Source organism: Culex quinquefasciatus, chromosome 3, assembly GCF_015732765.1.
Source record: "Culex quinquefasciatus strain JHB chromosome 3, VPISU_Cqui_1.0_pri_paternal, whole genome shotgun sequence".
NCBI lineage: Eukaryota > Metazoa > Arthropoda > Insecta > Diptera > Culicidae > Culex > Culex quinquefasciatus.
In genome coordinates, this window is record NC_051863.1 from 130,445,701 (window position 1) to 130,464,633 (window position 18,933).

General features: G+C 38.7%; 1 protein-coding gene across 4 annotated transcripts in view; it reads right to left on the bottom strand.

Annotated features, from left to right (window-relative positions):
* The window catches only part of LOC6045680 (LON peptidase N-terminal domain and RING finger protein 2), a 141,977-nt gene that overhangs the window by 120,413 nt on the left and 2,631 nt on the right, over positions 1 to 18,933 (bottom strand). The window contains exon 1 of one of the 4 annotated variants that reach the window (XM_038258930.1): positions 14,652 to 14,952. The exons of the other annotated variants lie outside the window; for them this stretch is intronic. The gene's annotated coding sequence lies outside the window, so the exon portion shown is untranslated. Of the gene's footprint in view, positions 1 to 14,651; positions 14,953 to 18,933 lie in introns of those variants that run through there. 4 annotated transcript variants of the gene reach the window in all.

An 18,933-nucleotide genomic window follows, 5' to 3' on the forward strand; every position in this document is an offset into this window, starting at 1 on the left:
GATCCGGACATCGTTTACATACATTTAAGTAAGATCCGGCATCAAAAAAGTACAAATATATCACTTAAGTGGTCATAACTCGAGACAGGGTTGCCAGATCTTCAATGTTGTGGACTCGTTGGAAAGGTCTTTCAATTACCTAACCAACGATGGGTCGGATGATGGATCCGGACATCGTTTACATACATTTAAGTGAGATCCGGCATAAAAAAAGTACAAATATATCACTTAAGTGGTCATAACTCGAGACAGGGTTGCCAGATCTTCAATGTTGTGGACTCGTTGGAAAGGTCTTTCAATTACCTAACCAACGATAGGTCGGATGATGGATCCGGACATCGTTTACATACATTTAAGTGAGATCCGGATATATGTGAAAACACATTTTTATACATAACTTTTGAACTAGTTATCGAAACTTCAAACAATTCAATAGCGATGTATGGGACCCTAAACCAAGTCGAATTCAACTGGTTTGGTCAAAATTGGTTCAGCCAGTTCTGAGAAAACTCAGTGAGAATTTTGGTCACATACATACATACACACACACATACACACACACATACACACACACATACACACACACATACACACACACAGACATTTGTTCAGTTTTCGATTCTGAGTCGATATGTATACATGAAGGTGGGTCTTTGAGCTTTTGATAAAAAGTTCATTTTTAGAGCAGGATTATAGCCTTACCTCAGTGAGGAAGGCAAAATCACCATTTTTTTTTACCGTGTATCATTTTTTTCAGTGAAGTCCATATCCAAACCTAAAACTTTGCCGAAGACACCCAATCGATCAAAAAATTCATTCAAAAGATACAGATTTTTGAATTTTCATACATCATTTTTGTATGGACAGCTGCCAAATTTGTATGGAAAATTATATGGACAAACTAATGATGCAAAATGACTTCTTTGGGTAAACCGAAGGCACCAAAAAAGTTTCAGCCGGATTAAAAAATACAAAAAAAAAAACGAATGACCGAAATCTCAGAGAATTGCTCTTCAAATTTCATTTTCACGTCAAAATTATCATCACTTAGCTTGCCGGCATAATTTTAAAGAAATTCGTTTTTTTGCTATTTTTTCAGCAAATGTGTTTCAAATATTCTGAAACATAATATGCCCCGAGGAAAAAAGGTCTGGAGTTTTATTTGAAAAGGTCTAATAAACCAAATTTCCAGTTTTTTGCTATTTGGGTGTTTTTGAAACCGCCTTGAGTCAGGGGTCTTGAAAAACACCCAAAAAGCAAAAACTTAAAATTTGGTTTATTGGACCTTTTTAAAAAAAAACTCCAGAGGTTCATTGTTATCCGAGCATTCGTTGGTGAAGGTTGTCTGAATCAACATGACTCGTCGCGTCCCGGCGCAAAACGCCGGCAATATTGCCCTACCTGCGGCTCAAGCAGGCAAAAAAGTGGGAATTTCCAAAAGGAAGGTTGAGGCCTCAACTGATGGCCAAAAACCGGGAATTTCCAAAAGGAAGGTGCTTTTGGAAGTGACATCGAACAGCAAAAAGACGAAAAAGAGCGACGGTACTGTACCGATGGATGAGGAGGAGGAGAACTCTTCGTCGCACGAGGAGCAGCTATTGAAGAACAACAAGTTTGCTGGACTGCCTGACGAGGACCAGGTAGCGGAAGCAAAGGAGAATGAAGTGAAACAGCGAAAGGAGAAACTGCCTCCTTTTATGTGCGGCAATCAGCAGCAACGATCGACTTTCGAGCGGGGCTGGTTGAACTCATCAAGTCTGGGAAAGTCCTAGGCAACATTCGTCTGTGTCAGGACGGATTTAAGGTGCTGGTGCAATCCAGGCAGCACTATCAACTGGTCAAGGATTACTTGACCGAAAACGAGGCGGAGTACTTTACCCATGATGTCGTCATGGATAAGCCGTACAAAATCGTCGTCAGAGGTCTGTACGACATGCCAGTGGAGGAATTAGCTGCCGAGCTAAAAGTTTTGAAACTGGATGTGTTGGCCGTGCACAAAATGAGCCGACGCAACAAAGACATCAAGTACCGTGACCAGCTCTACCTGCTGCATTTGGCTAAGGGATCGACGACGCTTCCTGAGCTGAAGGCAATTCGAGCGGTTTTCAACATTATCGTGTCGTGGGAGCGATACCGACCAGTGCATCGTGACGTCACACAATGCTTCAACTGCCTGGGCTTCGGGCACGGAGGTAAGAACTGCCACCTGAAGCGTCGTTGCGCCAAATGTGGTACCGATGCGCACATCACATCCCAGTGCATCCAAGATTCGCTGGTGAAGTGCCTCAACTGCAACGGTGAGCACTCGTCAACCGACCGAAAGTGCCCCAAGAGAGCTGAGTTCGTGAAAATTCGGCAGCAAGCATCGACGAAGAATCAGCCTCAGCGTCGTAGAACTCCTCCAGCCCTGGTGGAGCAAAATTTTCCACCTCTTCAACCGCGACGCCAGGTCCCGAACTTGGCACCGTTGCCGTTGGATCCCAGGAAGAGAGCTGAGATGAATCATCCACGGCCGGGTTCCAGCCAGGAGCCGAGACCGCCACCACCGGGCTTCAGCCAGGAGCCAAGACCAACCCAAGAACCAGCAGTTGAGGAAAATGGTAATGATCTTTACACCTCAACCGAACTCCTCAATATTTTCAAACAGATGTCCGCTGCACTGCGTGGATGCAAAACCAAGACCCAGCAGATTGAAGTGCTGACCTCGTTCGTCATCCAGTATGGATCGTAGGTCCCTCAAGCTGCTGAATTGGAACGCTTGCTCCATTAGGAGGAAGAATTTAGAGCTGGTGGATTTTCTTCGCGAGAAGGAGATCGACGTAGCTGCCATCACGGAAACTCATCTGAAGCCCGGTGAAAAAGTTTATCTGCAAAACTACAAGATCGCGACGCAGCTCGACAGGACCACCTCTGGAGGAGGAGGTGTGCTTGTCGCTGTTCATCGTGATCTCAAGCCACGCCGGCTGCCACACTTCAAGCTGGACATCATCGAGGCCGTTGGGGTGGAAATTCCCACTTCGGTTGGCCCAGTACTCTTCATTGCTGCATACTGCCCACGTCAGGTGAATTCCAGAGATGGTTCAGCAGCAAAACTGAAGAGCGATATCCAGAAGCTGACACGGCGGAGCGCAAAGTACATCATCGCTGGTGACCTCAACGCGAAGCATGAAGTTTGGGGCAACAGCAGGAGGAATCGGAACGGAGTGATTCTGCACAACGATCTGCAAAACGGATACTACAACGTTGTGAGTCCAGATCGTCCAACGAGGGTGGCTCGGTCTGGGAATCACTCAATCATCGACTTCTTCATTACCAATATGGCTGAGAACGTGGCTCATCCTGAGGTGTTTGAAGAGTTGAGTTCTGATCACTATCCGGTGGTTGTGGAGGTTGGAGCTTCCGTTACTCCGCAGCGGCAACCAACCCGGAAAGATTACCACAACGTTGACTGGCAGCAGTTTCAGCAAGTGGTCGACAGCAACATCGACTATGATCAACACCCGGAAACTTCTGCCGATATTGATCGTTCGCTGGAGGTGATCCAGCAGGCTATCAACCAAGCAGAGGCTGCCAACGTTCGGGAGGTTCCTGTTAATTTTAAGGTAACTGATATTGACGTAGATACTAAACACTTGATTAGACTTAGGAATGTTTATAGGAGACAATATCAACGGACTGGGGACTATGACAAAAGATTTCAGTTAACAATTTGAACAAAATCATACAAGACCGACTTGACAATATCAGAAATCAAGAATTTTCAAAACATGTAAGCCAGCTTGGGAATTATTCAAAACCATTTTGGAAACTTTCAAAAGTTCTTAAAAACAAACCAAAGCCTATTCCTCCTCTTATTGTTGAGGATTCTCGTTTGATTACATCCGAGGAAAAGGCAAATGCACTTGGGCTTCATTTTGTTAGTTCTCATAATCTTGGCGCTTCCATGACCAGCCGCAAAGAAACATCAGTTGCCAATAGTATTTCAACAATTAATAACTCTACCTTTGAATTTCCTGCAGATTCCCATGTTTCTGGTGAGGAAGTCAAAGTTGCAGTTAAACAAATGAAAAATATGAAAGCTCCAGGCTTTGATAACATTTTGCCTTCCTCACTGAGGTAAGGCTATAATCCTGCTCTAAAAATGAACTTTTTATTAAAAGCTCAAAGACCCACCTTCATGTATACATATCGACTCAGAATCGAAAACTGAACAAATGTCTGTGTGTGTGTATGTGTGTGTGTATGTGTGTGTGTATGTGTGTGTGTATGTGTGTGTGTATGTATGTATGTGACCAAAATTCTCACTGAGTTTTCTCAGAACTGGCTGAACCAATTTTGACCAAACCAGTTGAATTCGACTTGGTTTAGGGTCCCATACATCGCTATTGAATTGTTTGAAGTTTCGATAACTAGTTCAAAAGTTATGTATAAAAATGTGTTTTCACATATATCCGGATCTCACTTAAATGTATGTAAACGATGTCCGGATCCATCATCCGACCTATCGTTGGTTAGGTAATTGAAAGACCTTTCCAACGAGTCCACAACATTGAAGATCTGGCAACCCTGTCTCGAGTTATGACCACTTAAGTGATATATTTGTACTTTTTTTATGCCGGATCTCACTTAAATGTATGTAAACGATGTCCGGATCCATCATCCGACCCATCGTTGGTTAGGTAATTGAAAGACCTTTCCAACGAGTCCACAACATTGAAGATCTGGCAACCCTGTCTCGAGTTATGACCACTTAAGTGATATATTTGTACTTTTTTGATGCCGGATCTTACTTAAATGTATGTAAACGATGTCCGGATCCATCATCTGACCCATCGTTGGTTAGGTAATTGAAAACCTTTCCAACGAGTCCACAACATTGAAGATCTGGCAACCCTGTCTCGAGTTATGACCACTTAAGTGATATATTTGTACTTTTTTGATGCCGGATCTCACTTAAATGTATGTAAACGATGTCCGGATCCATCATTCGACATATCGTTGGTTAGGTAATTGAAAGACCTTTCTAATGAGTCCACAATATTGAAGATCTGGCAACCCTGTCTCGAGTTATAACCTCTTAAGTGATATATTTGTATTTTTTCGATGCCGGATCTTACTTAAATGTATGTAAACGATGTCCGGATCCATCATCTGACATATCGTTGGTTAGGTAATTGAAAGACCTTTCTAACGAGTCCACAACATTGAAGATCTGGCAACCCTGTCTCGAGTTATGACCACTTAAGTGATATATTTGTACTTTTTTGATGCCGGATCTTACTTAAATGTATGTAAACGATGTCCGGATCCATCATCCGACATATCGTTGGTTAGGTTATTAAAAGACCTTTCTAACGAGTCTACAACATTGAAGATCTGGCAACCCTATCTCGAGTTATGACCACTTAAGTGATATATTTGTACTTTTTTGATGCCGGATCTCACTTAAATGTATGTAAACGATGTCCGGATCCATCATCCGACATATCGTTGGTTAGGTAATTGAAAGGCCTTTCTAATGAGTCCACAACATTGAAGATCTGGCAACTCTGTCTCGAGTTATGACCACTTAAGTGATATATTTGTACTTTTTTGATGCCGGATCTTACTTAAATGTATGTAAACGATGTCCGGATCCATCATCCGACATATCGTTGGTTAGGTAATTGAAAGGCCTTTCTAATGAGTCCACAACATTGAAGATCTGGCAACCCTGTCTCGAGTTATGACCACTTAAGTGATATATTTGTACTTTTTTGATGCCGGATCTTACTTAAATGTATGTAAACGATGTCCGGATCCATCATCCGACATATCGTTGGTTAGGTTATTAAAAGACCTTTCTAACGAGTCTACAACATTGAAGATCTGGCAACCCTATCTCGAGTTATGACCACTTAAGTGATATATTTGTACTTTTTTGATGCCGGATCTCACTTAAATGTATGTAAACGATGTCCGGATCCATCATTCGACATATCGTTAATTAGGTAATTGAAAGACCTTTCTAATGAGTCCACAACATTGAAGATCTGGCAACCCTGTCTCGAGTTATAACCTCTTAAGTGATATATTTGTATTTTTCGATGCCGGATCTTACTTAAATGTATGTAAACGATGTCCGGATCCATCATCTGACATATCGTTGGTTAGGTAATTGAAAGACCTTTCTAACGAGTCCACAACATTGAAGATCTGGCAACCCTGTCTCGAGTTATGACCACTTAAGTGATATATTTGTACTTTTTTGATGCCGGATCTTACTTAAATGTATGTAAACGATGTCCGGATCCATCATCCGACATATCGTTGGTTAGGTTATTAAAAGACCTTTCTAACGAATCTACAACATTGAAGATCTGGCAACCCTATCTCGAGTTATGACCACTTAAGTGATATATTTGTACTTTTTTGATGCCGGATCTCACTTAAATGTATGTAAACGATGTCCGGATCCATCATCCGACATATCGTTGGTTAGGTAATTGAAAGGCCTTTCTAATGAGTCCACAACATTGAAGATCTGGCAACCCTGTCTCGAGTTATGACCACTTAAGTGATATATTTGTACTTTTTTGATGCCGGATCTTACTTAAATGTATGTAAACGATGTCCGGATCCATCATCCGACATATCGTTGGTTAGGTTATTAAAAGACCTTTCTAACGAGTCTACAACATTGAAGATCTGGCAACCCTATCTCGAGTTATGACCACTTAAGTGATATATTTGTACTTTTTTGATGCCGGATCTTACTTAAATGTATGTAAACGATGTCCGGATCCATCATCTGACCCATCGTTGGTTAGGTAATTGAAAAACCTTTCCAACGAGTCCACAACATTGAAGATCTGGCAACCCTGTCTCGAGTTATGACCACTTAAGTGATATATTTGTACTTTTTTGATGCCGGATCTCACTTAAATGTATGTAAACGATGTCCGGATCCATCATTCGACATATCGTTGGTTAGGTAATTGAAAGACCTTTCTAATGAGTCCACAACATTGAAGATCTGGCAACCCTGTCTCGAGTTATAACCTCTTAAGTGATATATTTGTATTTTTTCGATGCCGGATCTTACTTAAATGTATGTAAACGATGTCCGGATCCATCATCTGACATATCGTTGGTTAGGTAATTGAAAGACCTTTCTAACGAGTCCACAACATTGAAGATCTGGCAACCCTGTCTCGAGTTATGACCACTTAAGTGATATATTTGTACTTTTTTGATGCCGGATCTTACTTAAATGTATGTAAACGATGTCCGGATCCATCATCCGACATATCGTTGGTTAGGTTATTAAAAGACCTTTCTAACGAGTCTACAACATTGAAGATCTGGCAACCCTATCTCGAGTTATGACCACTTAAGTGATATATTTGTACTTTTTTGATGCCGGATCTCACTTAAATGTATGTAAACGATGTCCGGATCCATCATCCGACATATCGTTGGTTAGGTAATTGAAAGGCCTTTCTAATGAGTCCACAACATTGAAGATCTGGCAACTCTGTCTCGAGTTATGACCACTTAAGTGATATATTTGTACTTTTTTGATGCCGGATCTTACTTAAATGTATGTAAACGATGTCCGGATCCATCATCTGACCCATCGTTGGTTAGGTAATTGAAAAACCTTTCCAACGAGTCCACAACATTGAAGATCTGGCAACCCTGTCTCGAGTTATGACCACTTAAGTGATATATTTGTACTTTTTTGATGCCGGATCTCACTTAAATGTATGTAAACGATGTCCGGATCCATCATCCGACATATCGTTGGTTAGGTAATTGAAAGGCCTTTCTAATGAGTCCACAACATTGAAGATCTGGCAACCCTGTCTCGAGTTATGACCACTTAAGTGATATATTTGTACTTTTTTGATGCCGGATCTTACTTAAATGTATGTAAACGATGTCCGGATCCATCATCCGACATATCGTTGGTTAGGTTATTAAAAGACCTTTCTAACGAGTCTACAACATTGAAGATCTGGCAACCCTATCTCGAGTTATGACCACTTAAGTGATATATTTGTACTTTTTTGATGCCGGATCTCACTTAAATGTATGTAAACGATGTCCGGATCCATCATTCGACATATCGTTAATTAGGTAATTGAAAGACCTTTCTAATGAGTCCACAACATTGAAGATCTGGCAACCCTGTCTCGAGTTATAACCTCTTAAGTGATATATTTGTATTTTTTCGATGCCGGATCTTACTTAAATGTATGTAAACGATGTCCGGATCCATCATCTGACATATCGTTGGTTAGGTAATTGAAAGACCTTTCTAACGAGTCCACAACATTGAAGATCTGGCAACCCTGTCTCGAGTTATGACCACTTAAGTGATATATTTGTACTTTTTTGATGCCGTATCTTACTTAAATGTATGTAAACGATGTCCGGATCCATCATCCGACATATCGTTGGTTAGGTTATTAAAAGACCTTTCTAACGAGTCTACAACATTGAAGATCTGGCAACCCTATCTCGAGTTATGACCTCTTAAGTGATATATTTGTATTTTTTCGATGCCGGATCTTACTTAAATGTATGTAAACGATGTCCGGATCCATCATCTGACATATCGTTGGTTAGGTAATTGAAAGGCCTTTCTAATGAGTCCACAACATTGAAGATCTGGCAACCCTGTCTCGAGTTATGACCACTTAAGTGATATATTTGTACTTTTTTGATGCCGGATCTCACTTAAATGTATGTAAACGATGTCCGGATCCATCATCTGACCAATCGTTGGTTAGGTAATTGAAAAACCTTTCTAACGAGTCCACAACATTGAAGATCTGGCAACCCTGTATCGAGTTATTACCACTTAAGTTATATCTGTGTACTTATTTTTCTGGATTTAAAAAAATAGCTGAAGTATGTGTCCAAACCACTCATATTACCCATTGTTGGTAAAAAGTGAGGAAGGCTCCAACCACATAGGTGGATTAAGTTAGTTTTTAATCTAGTGTTGAAAAAACAGAGTGATCAGTTCTTTCAACATCTAGCCAATATTTTCAATAAATGTTTGCAACTTGGTTACTTCCCCACCAATTGGAAACTGGGCAAAGTCATACCAATTTTGAAGCCTCAAAAAGATCCAACATCGCCAACAAGTTATCGTCCCATTAGTCTTTTGAGTAGTCTGTCCAAACTCTTTGAGAAGGTCATCTATTCAAGGCTTTTGGATTTTACCAACGATAATAATATAATTTTGAATGAGCAGTTTGGCTTCCGAAAGGGACATAATACTGCTCATCAGCTTACGAGAGTAACCAAAATCATCAAGCAGAACAAGCTTGAGTCTAAATCAACTGCTATGGCTTTGTTGGATGTTGAGAAGGCTTTTGACAATGTTTGGCATGATGGTTTGATACATAAACTGTATTTATACGGTTTTCCAATGTATCTTATCAAAATTATCCAGCACTATCTTTCGGAGAGATCGTTCAAGGTTTTTCTGAATGGGATTGCTTCTGGATTATTCAACATTGATGCTGGGGTTCCCCAAGGAAGTATTCTTGGCCCACTTTTGTACAATATTTTTACATCTGATTTGCCTACTCTTCCTGGTAATGGTGTGTTGTCACTTTTGGCTGATGACACTGCCGTTATTTATAAGGGTAAAATAACCAGATATTTAGTTGGCCGTCTTCAGAAGGGTCTTGACGTTCTTTCCGAATACTTTGGCGACTGGAAAATTCGCATAAATGCAGCCAAAACTCAAACCATCATTTTTCCACTTTCCAAATCGGCCAGATTTGTCCCAAAGGATGATGTTTTGATAAAAATGAATGATGTTTCGATACCCTGGTCAAAGGAAGTTGTCTATTTAGGTCTCATACTTGACTCGAAACTATTGTTTCGGCAGCATGTAGATAAAATATTGAACAAGTGCAGCATTCTCATCAGGTGTTTGTATCCTTTAATTAACAGAAAATCAAAGCTATCTTTGAAAGCAGTTTACAAACAAATAATTTACCCCGTTATTGAGTATGCAGTACCTGTTTGGGAGTGTTGCGCTAGAACTCATAAATTGAAGCTCCAGCGTGTCCAAAACAAGGTACTCAAAATGGTTTTGAATGTTCCTGGCTGGACAAGATCAAGTGAGGTTCATGAATTAGCAGAAGTAAAAATGTTGGATCAGAAGATTCAAGAAAAATGTTTGAAATTCAGGGAAAAATGTGCTATATCTGAATACCCCTTGATTCAAGGATTGGTTTAGTTTATGGTAAGATAAAGTTAGTTTTAGGTTAGGTTATGTTTTCTTAATTTTTTTTTCCTCATTGTACCTAGTGTTACAAAAATGATAAATCATATACTTTTAAAGTTAAGAAAATGAACAGTGTTTAAATCACGAAAAGCAAACTAAAGCTGAAGAGCCACAGCTGACCACTTATTATGTAAACCAAATGTAATTATTATAAGAAAGATTCAATAAAGTATATTTAATTCAAAAAAAAAAATACTCCAGAGGTTCATTTTTCAACTCCTTTAAAATTTCCGAAAAGGGCCTATCACTAAGACTCCCTTCTTGCTCCTCTCACCACCACTTATGCGGGTGGTAGCCACAGAAAAGAAGAAGGTGTCAAGTGTTGGTTATGCTTCCCCGACGGTGGCGCCATCTGCTGGCAGCAGCAACAAAACGACACACTAAACGATTAGGAGGCGTCCTGTCGGAAGGTGTTATCCTGTTAATCCAGCCGTTGAAAGGCAGTCCCGAACAGCTGTTAGCTTTGTGGTTAAAGTGGCACACTTTTTAGGTCGGGTTTTCCTTGTACCCTTACTAGTTTTAGTTGAAAACGGAAATGAGTATTGATTTTAAGCTACTTTTTTCCTGAAAAAGCCACTTAACAAGGTTAATCAAATGCCAATCCCGGCCAAAAATAGCCATCAATTCCATCGAATTTGTGGGAAAAACAACCACATTTTTCTTTCCCCCCCCCCGAAATTTGCACGGAGTCAAACACAGTGGAGAAAAGCCCGCCTACACGTCAGTTTCAATTTGTGAGGCGTGCTACCCAATCATTTCCCGACCCCCACCCATCGCGAGCTCCACCCGGAAAAAATATCACCGAATTAAAACAAACCCCCCTTCTTTTGATGACGATAAAAGAGTGCAAAATCTCGTTTGCGATAATTTCTTAAAGATTTTTTGGTTGCTTTCTGTCTTAATTTTTCGCAATTTCATTCTTCTCATTCTCGAGGGAGGGCCCCGTGTCATTCGCTCGTACCCCCGCCGTTGTCCTGTCACAATTAATTCTATTCACGAGGAGCATCCTCCGCATTTTTTTCCCTTTTGGCTTTTATTTTTGGTCTGGCGTCGGAAAATGGCGTTATGTAACAGATTGGCGTGATTTGCGGACAAATTTTGAGGATCGGTTCCTTGAGGGGAAAGTGATTAGGTTTGGTGATTTTTTGTGCAGATTAGTTGGGAAGGGTTGGGGCGATTTAGATCATTAACTTTGATAAGTTTTTTTTTTATTATTTTTTAGTTTATTATTTAATTTTTATTTTATTGCTTGCTCTTGCTGTTATTGATTTTATTAACAAAACCTACAAGTACTTCAAAGAACATGCAATGTGTAGTAGATTTAAAACATTTTTACCAAATAGAAACAATTAGTTTATTGTTAAAATAACTATTATTCATCAAACAAACAACAACTGTCGAACATTCATTATGAAAACATGAATATTGTCAGAAAATCTCCTCGAAAATCTTTATATATATACAGCAATTCCATTTGAAAAGAGCCTAAACCAAAAAAAAAGTTCTCCGATCGGGCTCAAAATTTTTCTGGGGGTTCCTTGGCCAAAATAATTCGACCCGTATTTTTTTGTTTGGCCATTAGGGTGGCCTACATCGTGCTAGGGTGGTTCAAAAAATGGCAATTTTCGTCATTTTTCGCAAAAACCACTTTTTCTAAAATCATATCGCGCCATTTCATCCGATTTTAGCTGTCTTAGACGCAAAGAAAGGTGATGAGTTTGGCTATTTGGGAAAAATAGTAAAAGTTCCAAAATCTAGCTTAACTATTGAAAAGTCGTATTAAAACTTAAAATGGCGTTTTGACCGTGTCTGGACCAAAGAGCCTATGTCTGAAAATATTTTTATCGGATTCCTCGGAAAATTTCACATAACATATCAAAAATTGGCGATGTCGAACCGTACGTTTCGAGATATGATTTTTGAAAAAACTGCGTTTTTCGACGCGCCACGCGCAAAAACGGGAAAATGACGAAATCGGCAAAAAATCAACTTTTTCCACTAAAACTGCGATAACTTTAAAATTTCAGCGATGACCTATAGATGTTATGGTACCAAAAGTTGCGTCTCTCAATTACGAAAATTTTGGTACCCAGACATGTATAGGTCATCGCTGAAATTTTAAAGTTATCGCAGTTTTAGTGAAAAAAGTTGATTTTTTGCCGATTTCGTCATTTTCCCGTTTTTGCGCGTGGCGCGTCGAAAACGCAGTTTTATTTTCAAAAATCGTATCTCCAAAACGTACGGTTCGACATCGCCAATTTTTGATATGTTATGTGAAATTTTCCGAGGAATCCGATAAAATATTTTCAGACATAGGCTCTTTGGTCCAGACACGGTCAAAACGCCATTTTAAGTTTTCATACGACTTTTTCAATAGTTAAGCTAGATTTTGGAACTTTACTATTTTTCCCAAATAGCCAAACTCATCACCTTTCTTTGCGTCTAAGACAGCTAAAATCGGATGAAATGGCGCGAGATATGATTTTTAGAAAAAGTGGTTTTTGCGAAAATGACGAAATTGCCATTTTTGAACCACCTAGCACGATGTAGGCCATCCTAATGGCCAAACAAAAAAATACGGGTCTAATTATTTTGGCCAAGGAACCCCCAGAAAAATTTTGAGCCCGATCGGAGAACTTTTTTTTTGGTTTAGGCTCTTTTCAAATGGAATTGCTGTATATATATATATATATATATATATATTTATATACAAAAAGTGTTTGAACTGAATATACACTAGTTCAGTTGTTTTACAATCATTTGTTTTCAACAAAAAACAGATTTGACGAAAACAAAAATTTAAGAACTAGAGTAAAATGCTTTTTAAAATATTTTTTCTATTCAAATGTTGAAACTATGGCTTGTTATTTTCTTTTTTCTATGACAAAAAAAAACATTTTTGAGCCATAGAAAAAGGACAAATTTTGCCGCCGTGTTTGGCCGTTGCAAATATTTTTCAAAGTTTATGTCACCCTCCCAATTCAAAATTGGTCCGAAAAATCAGGGGGCAAAAAAATTGTTTTTCAAAAAAGTTGAACATTTCAATGGAAATAGAAGTCAAATCAACTGAAAACAATCTAAAATGCCCTATTTTGCATTCATAATCATATTGAGCATGTTTGGGTTCGATTAAAAAAAATTGTGTTGAAAAACGTACCATGTCATTTGAACACTTTGTTTGTGGTTCCCATTTTCATGAACGCTTGTTCACGATTTTGGGAACTCTTTTCTCCGTGTGCAATTTAGTTTTTTTTACTATTTTTCGCATCCCTCCCCCTTTTTTAAATTAGGTCAGAGTCAAGGGACTTAAACATAAAAATATTTGCCTTATGATTTTTCGAAAAAATGAAAATTTTACTCGAAATTGTTTTTTTGGGATTTAGTTTTTAATGTAAATGAAATTTGCAATAAATTTTGCAGATTTTTGTCCATTCTTATTTATCTTTTTTTAATGTTGAAAAAATGTCATGTGTAATTGCTTAAGGTACATTGAAGATTGGTCCTACTGGATACTTCGAATAAATGAAATAGAAACAAGAAAATTTAAGTATTTTAAGTCGCATCCTTTATTTATTAGAAATAAATTTTGTCAGAAATTTTGATCTTTCAAAAACGGACTAGTTGATTAAGGATGGAAAATAATGCTAAGTACATAATACATAATATTCAAATTGCTTGGAACTTTAAAAAACTCGATATTATCTATACTGACATGAACTACAATAATCAACGCCAGTCCTGTTATGTCTAGGGCATAACTACTTTGAATTTTCAAAGTTTTAGTCACAAATTGCATATTTTCTCTTGAAAGAACACTTCATATAGGCTCACATTGCACCACAACAACCTCCTACCTCACTTTCTCACTTGACCAACCGTTCAACCTAGCGTAAAACTCCGACGTTCCACTCCGGTGGCATCCCTCGCCTGACGTACGTATCCTGCACCTCCAACAATAACAACAGAAAGAGAAAACCCCGAGAAAAAACAATATCCCTTATTCCGGCCTCATCCACACCTCGCTTATTTCCCTTGGCACCATCTCACATCTCACATAATCATAACACACATCCGTCACAGTGCTGTCACACCACGTTCACACCCACAAACACACAGCCACACGTACAGCAGCACAAGTCTCTTCTCTAGGGGGCAAGGCCCCCCCTTAGAACCAAGCAAGCTGTGAAACGCTCCTCTGCGCTGTTATGTAACTGCTCGGCGCGGTTCTACACCACACAGCCTGCTTGGTTTGGTTCAGCACAGTGTTCTTGTACTGTCCTGTCCAGGAGAGGAGGATCCACGCGCGTACCCGTTTCCGGTAGTTGAACCTCATCATCGCACGGGGAACGTTACTCACGTATTTACTTCGGGATCAACCATATGGAATCCCCACGGATTGCCGGTAACAACTTGCTGGATTTGCTGGAACTGCTTCCCGAACACTTCTTCACCAGAAGCAGCGGCGGCGTTACATAACACACATGACGCTTCCTAATTTAACCATAATCTATATGCTGAACCCGTCGCCGAGTCGAACACACGCTCCGAACCACTCCCGCGGTTAAAATTCCGTTCACTGAATCGCGACGAAGCCGAAACGTCAGAAGCTCACCGGAGCAGGCTTGCGAGATGCCGCGTCGTTGCCTAGAACGAAACAACTGAATCCAGGCGTCGCAGTCGCCGTCACCTCTAGGGTCGTAGCAAGCGTTACTCGTCAACGCTGAGAGAGTGAGTGCGCGCGCTCGTCTCTCTCACCAACACACGCAAACGGAATGAACAAAAGGGGAGCGCTCGCGAGCGTGGGAGCATGCTCCCCGCGTAGCGAAATTCTCTGTTTATACTAACACATTGAAGAAAGTTGCACGCGGTTCATAGTAAATTCAAACACAAATACAAGCGTTTGGACGAGGATTCGCAGGAGGTTTTGCGAAATCGGTCGCCGACAAAGACTACAAGAAAGAAGAATGTTTGTTTCTGAAACGTGGAGCTTCGCTCCCATACAGAACACCCCGAATAGGGTGGTGTTGGTGAGGTCGCGCGCGTGCCACCCTGTTCTGATTGGGGGGGGTTCATAATTCAGGCCTATTTATCGCGTAATAAAAAAAGAGGGATGCGTGCGGAATTGTATGCAGAGGGGCAACTCAGTGGACCGGAAGTTTGGTTTAGCAGTCACAAACGGAGCTGGACCGGAAGAATGGTTGAAGAAGGGGCATTCTGGTGAAGTCAATGAAGAGCGTTATGAAATTCTGGACCTCGTGGTTCGGTAATCAGGTTGCTGTCGGGTTAAGGGGAAGATGGTCGTTATTTAACTAAACGGTTGCCTAATGAATTATAAATACCACTTCATAATTCTCCGTTGATTCCGGTAACGAGCTTAAAATTCCCGGTTTCAGAATATCTTTTGAAGCAGATTTTCATTTCCCATCTTTATAACAATAATGAATCATAATTTGCAATGTGGATGTAATTGAAACAGTTTGTGGCCATTTTATTCTACCATTAAATTTAAATTCTTCAAAGTACAAAGTTGCAACAAAAATCGAATTGAAATGTCTTTTGATTCCTGTGCATTGTTTGATTCTATTAAATAGTATCTAATTAACAAATTTGGACAATATATTTTTTGTTTGTTCCCAAGCAGACGGCAATAATTTTGGAATAACATTTTTTGATGTTTAAAAATACTAGGCCAATAACATTTTATGTTATTTATAACAAGTTTTGTTATTCGCCGTTATGATTTTTTTTTGTGTTTGGATTGTTATTATAATAACAGACTAATAACATCTTTAGTCATCCCAATAACATTTGGAGGTATTCTTCCATAACAAAAAATGTTATTCCCAAGTTGTTTTTGCTTTCAATAAATATCAGGCCAATAACAAATTTTGTTATGATAACAAAAACTGTTATTAAACTCTTGTGCAAAAATGGATTTTTCATTCAGAATCCATAGCATTTTTTGTTGTTTTAACAGTATTTTTTATTGAAATGGTATGAATTTTGTTATTACCGTCTGCCCGGGTTAATGTTACGAATTGTAGCCATTCGAAGCTTGTTATAATAAAATCCATCAAGCAATCAAGCAGGCTTGGCCGAATGGTTAAGCTCTCCGCTTAGTAAGCGGAAGATCATGGGTTCGATTCCCAGCTGCTTCAACCTTCCATCGAATGGGGAAGTAAGTCATTCCAAGTGTACGACTCCAGTCCACTCTACGCTATAAGTACAAACAACACACCAAACCAAGCCTGAATCGCTGGCGGCGCACAGTGGGAAAAATTGAGGCAAAATACGGACTTAATTGATGCCCGTCAATTAAAAAATTCAATCAAATCTTTTCTTATGTGAAAAAATCCGGGGAATCGATTGGTGATGGTGAGAATCAGCTGACATTAGCGCAAGGCCCGTTAAGGCCGATTTACTCTTTTTGTTTACTGTTTTTATTAGTTTCAAATATGTTGCTGAAATGTTCAATGCGTTGACTCAACTTTTTCTTCTCTCTTCTCTATTCCATCGAAATTATATAAAGGTGCATTTCGATGGTTCGCACTATCACCAATCGATCCTCTGAATTTTTCACTTAAGAAAGAATTTTATCAAAGTACTGAACATTTCAGCTAGATGTACGAAACTAAGATAAAAAGGAAAAAATAGGGTAATAAGGCCTTTTAGGTAAGTTCTTACTATGTATCACCAATCGATTCCTTGGAATTTTTCACGTAAGAAAAAGTTATGTCAAAATATTGAACATTTCAGCAACATATTTAAAACTTATAAAAACAGCAAAAAAATAGAGTAAATCGGCCTTTAACGGGCCTTGCGCTAATTTCCGCGGATTCTCCCCATCACCAATCGATTCCTCGGAATTTTTCACATAAAAAAAGTCTTGGTTGAAAGCTCTAATTGACCGGTATAAATTAAATCCGTTTTTTTGCCTCGATTTTTCCCACTGTGCGGCGGTTGGACTCGCAATCCAAAGGTAGTCAGTTCGAACCCTGGAGTGGAAGGTTCCTTGGAATGGTTTGGGTGCTTTCCCCATTCAAGCCTTTGGACTCCTAGGTTCGAGCAGAAACTTGCAATAGAGACCACAACATCCAATTACTAAAATAATCATAGTTGCCACTATCTGCTACAATGAATCTGGTTTTCGTGATTTTATTATTTATTTAATTTTATTTGCCTTAATCATTATAATGGATTTCTTTTTGACCAAAGAAGCCATTCTGATACATTGGTTCATCCTCAAGAGTTATACAAATTTGACAGCTTTAAAAATAACAATATCCATACAAAATTGTTTCTAAATATTCTAGAATATGTATCTTGAGAACAGAATTCCTGATGACTTATGGTAATTGAAAAAACTGAACACGGCAAAAACAGTTTTTTTTTTAATTTCATATTTTAACATCAATAAATGAGGTTTATAAGTATTTGCGCAACACATTAATTTTGATTTTTTTTTTATATTTTAATGTTTGAGCGGCCCAAAAAAGAACTTAAGAGCAATTTCCCAGCAAGGGAAAAACATTATTGGCAGTGTTGCCATGTTAAAAAATAGGAAATCTCTGAAAACACAGTCAAAACTTATTTTCTTGCCTACTCGGATTTGAAAATAAATTATACTTTTCAAAAATTTGTACAAAGTTTTCGACGTAAATCCACCGTAAGTTTAATTTTTGAGAAAATTTCCCTAGCTTTTTTTGCTCCTAAGAAACTAAAAGAAGATGATTTCCTTGTTCCCTGATTTTTCAGGTCAACTTTGAAGGGGGGCTGACAAAAACCTTAAATAAAATTTGTACCAGCCTTATTATGTTATTGTACCCATATTTTTTAAACTTTTTTACATGAGTCTTTTGAAAATGCAATTTAAATTAATAGAACAACTCTCTCTAAATCATGGATTTTTTTTTTGGTTCAAACTTAGGTCACCCATACATGACTCCATGCGATTTTAGCTGTCCATTAGTGTCCATACCAAAATGGTACGTAAATATTCGAAAATATGTATCTTTTGAAGGAATTTTCTGATCGGATTTGATAAGGACTCTTAAAAAAATAGCTACACGGATTTTTCCCGATTTTCAAAATAAAATAATTACAAAGAATTAATTTCTTAATATTTGAATATAAATTTTTTGAAAAAAAAAACCATGTTCTAGGAGACAAAAATCGGCAACTTTTGAAGCATAGAGTTGTAAATTTTAGGAAAAAAAGGAATTTAATCAAAAAAATGTATTGACGAATTCAATTTTTTAATGTTAAATGAAATTTGCTATCTTAAGTACGTCACAGATATTTTTTTCAGATTATACACGAATATCGGTTGAAAGTGTCCCAAGATTTCTAGAATATGAACATTTTTCATATTACACATCTACAAATATTTTATAAAGGCAACATTCGGCCATAGCATAATCGTAAAGCTGACCAAAGTCCTGATATTTAAAACAGGGATTCAAGACTAACCGAAATGGGTCTTTTAAGTAAATTTTCAACGATGCCCAGTAAAATTGTTCCCAAAATCGTTTTCATTGAAATTTACTAAATTCGGTTTCCAAAAGTTCTGCAATATCCTCTTAAGTGGCTATTTTTCCCTAGAGGATGCCTTAAATTTCAAAATATATATTTCCGCCTTG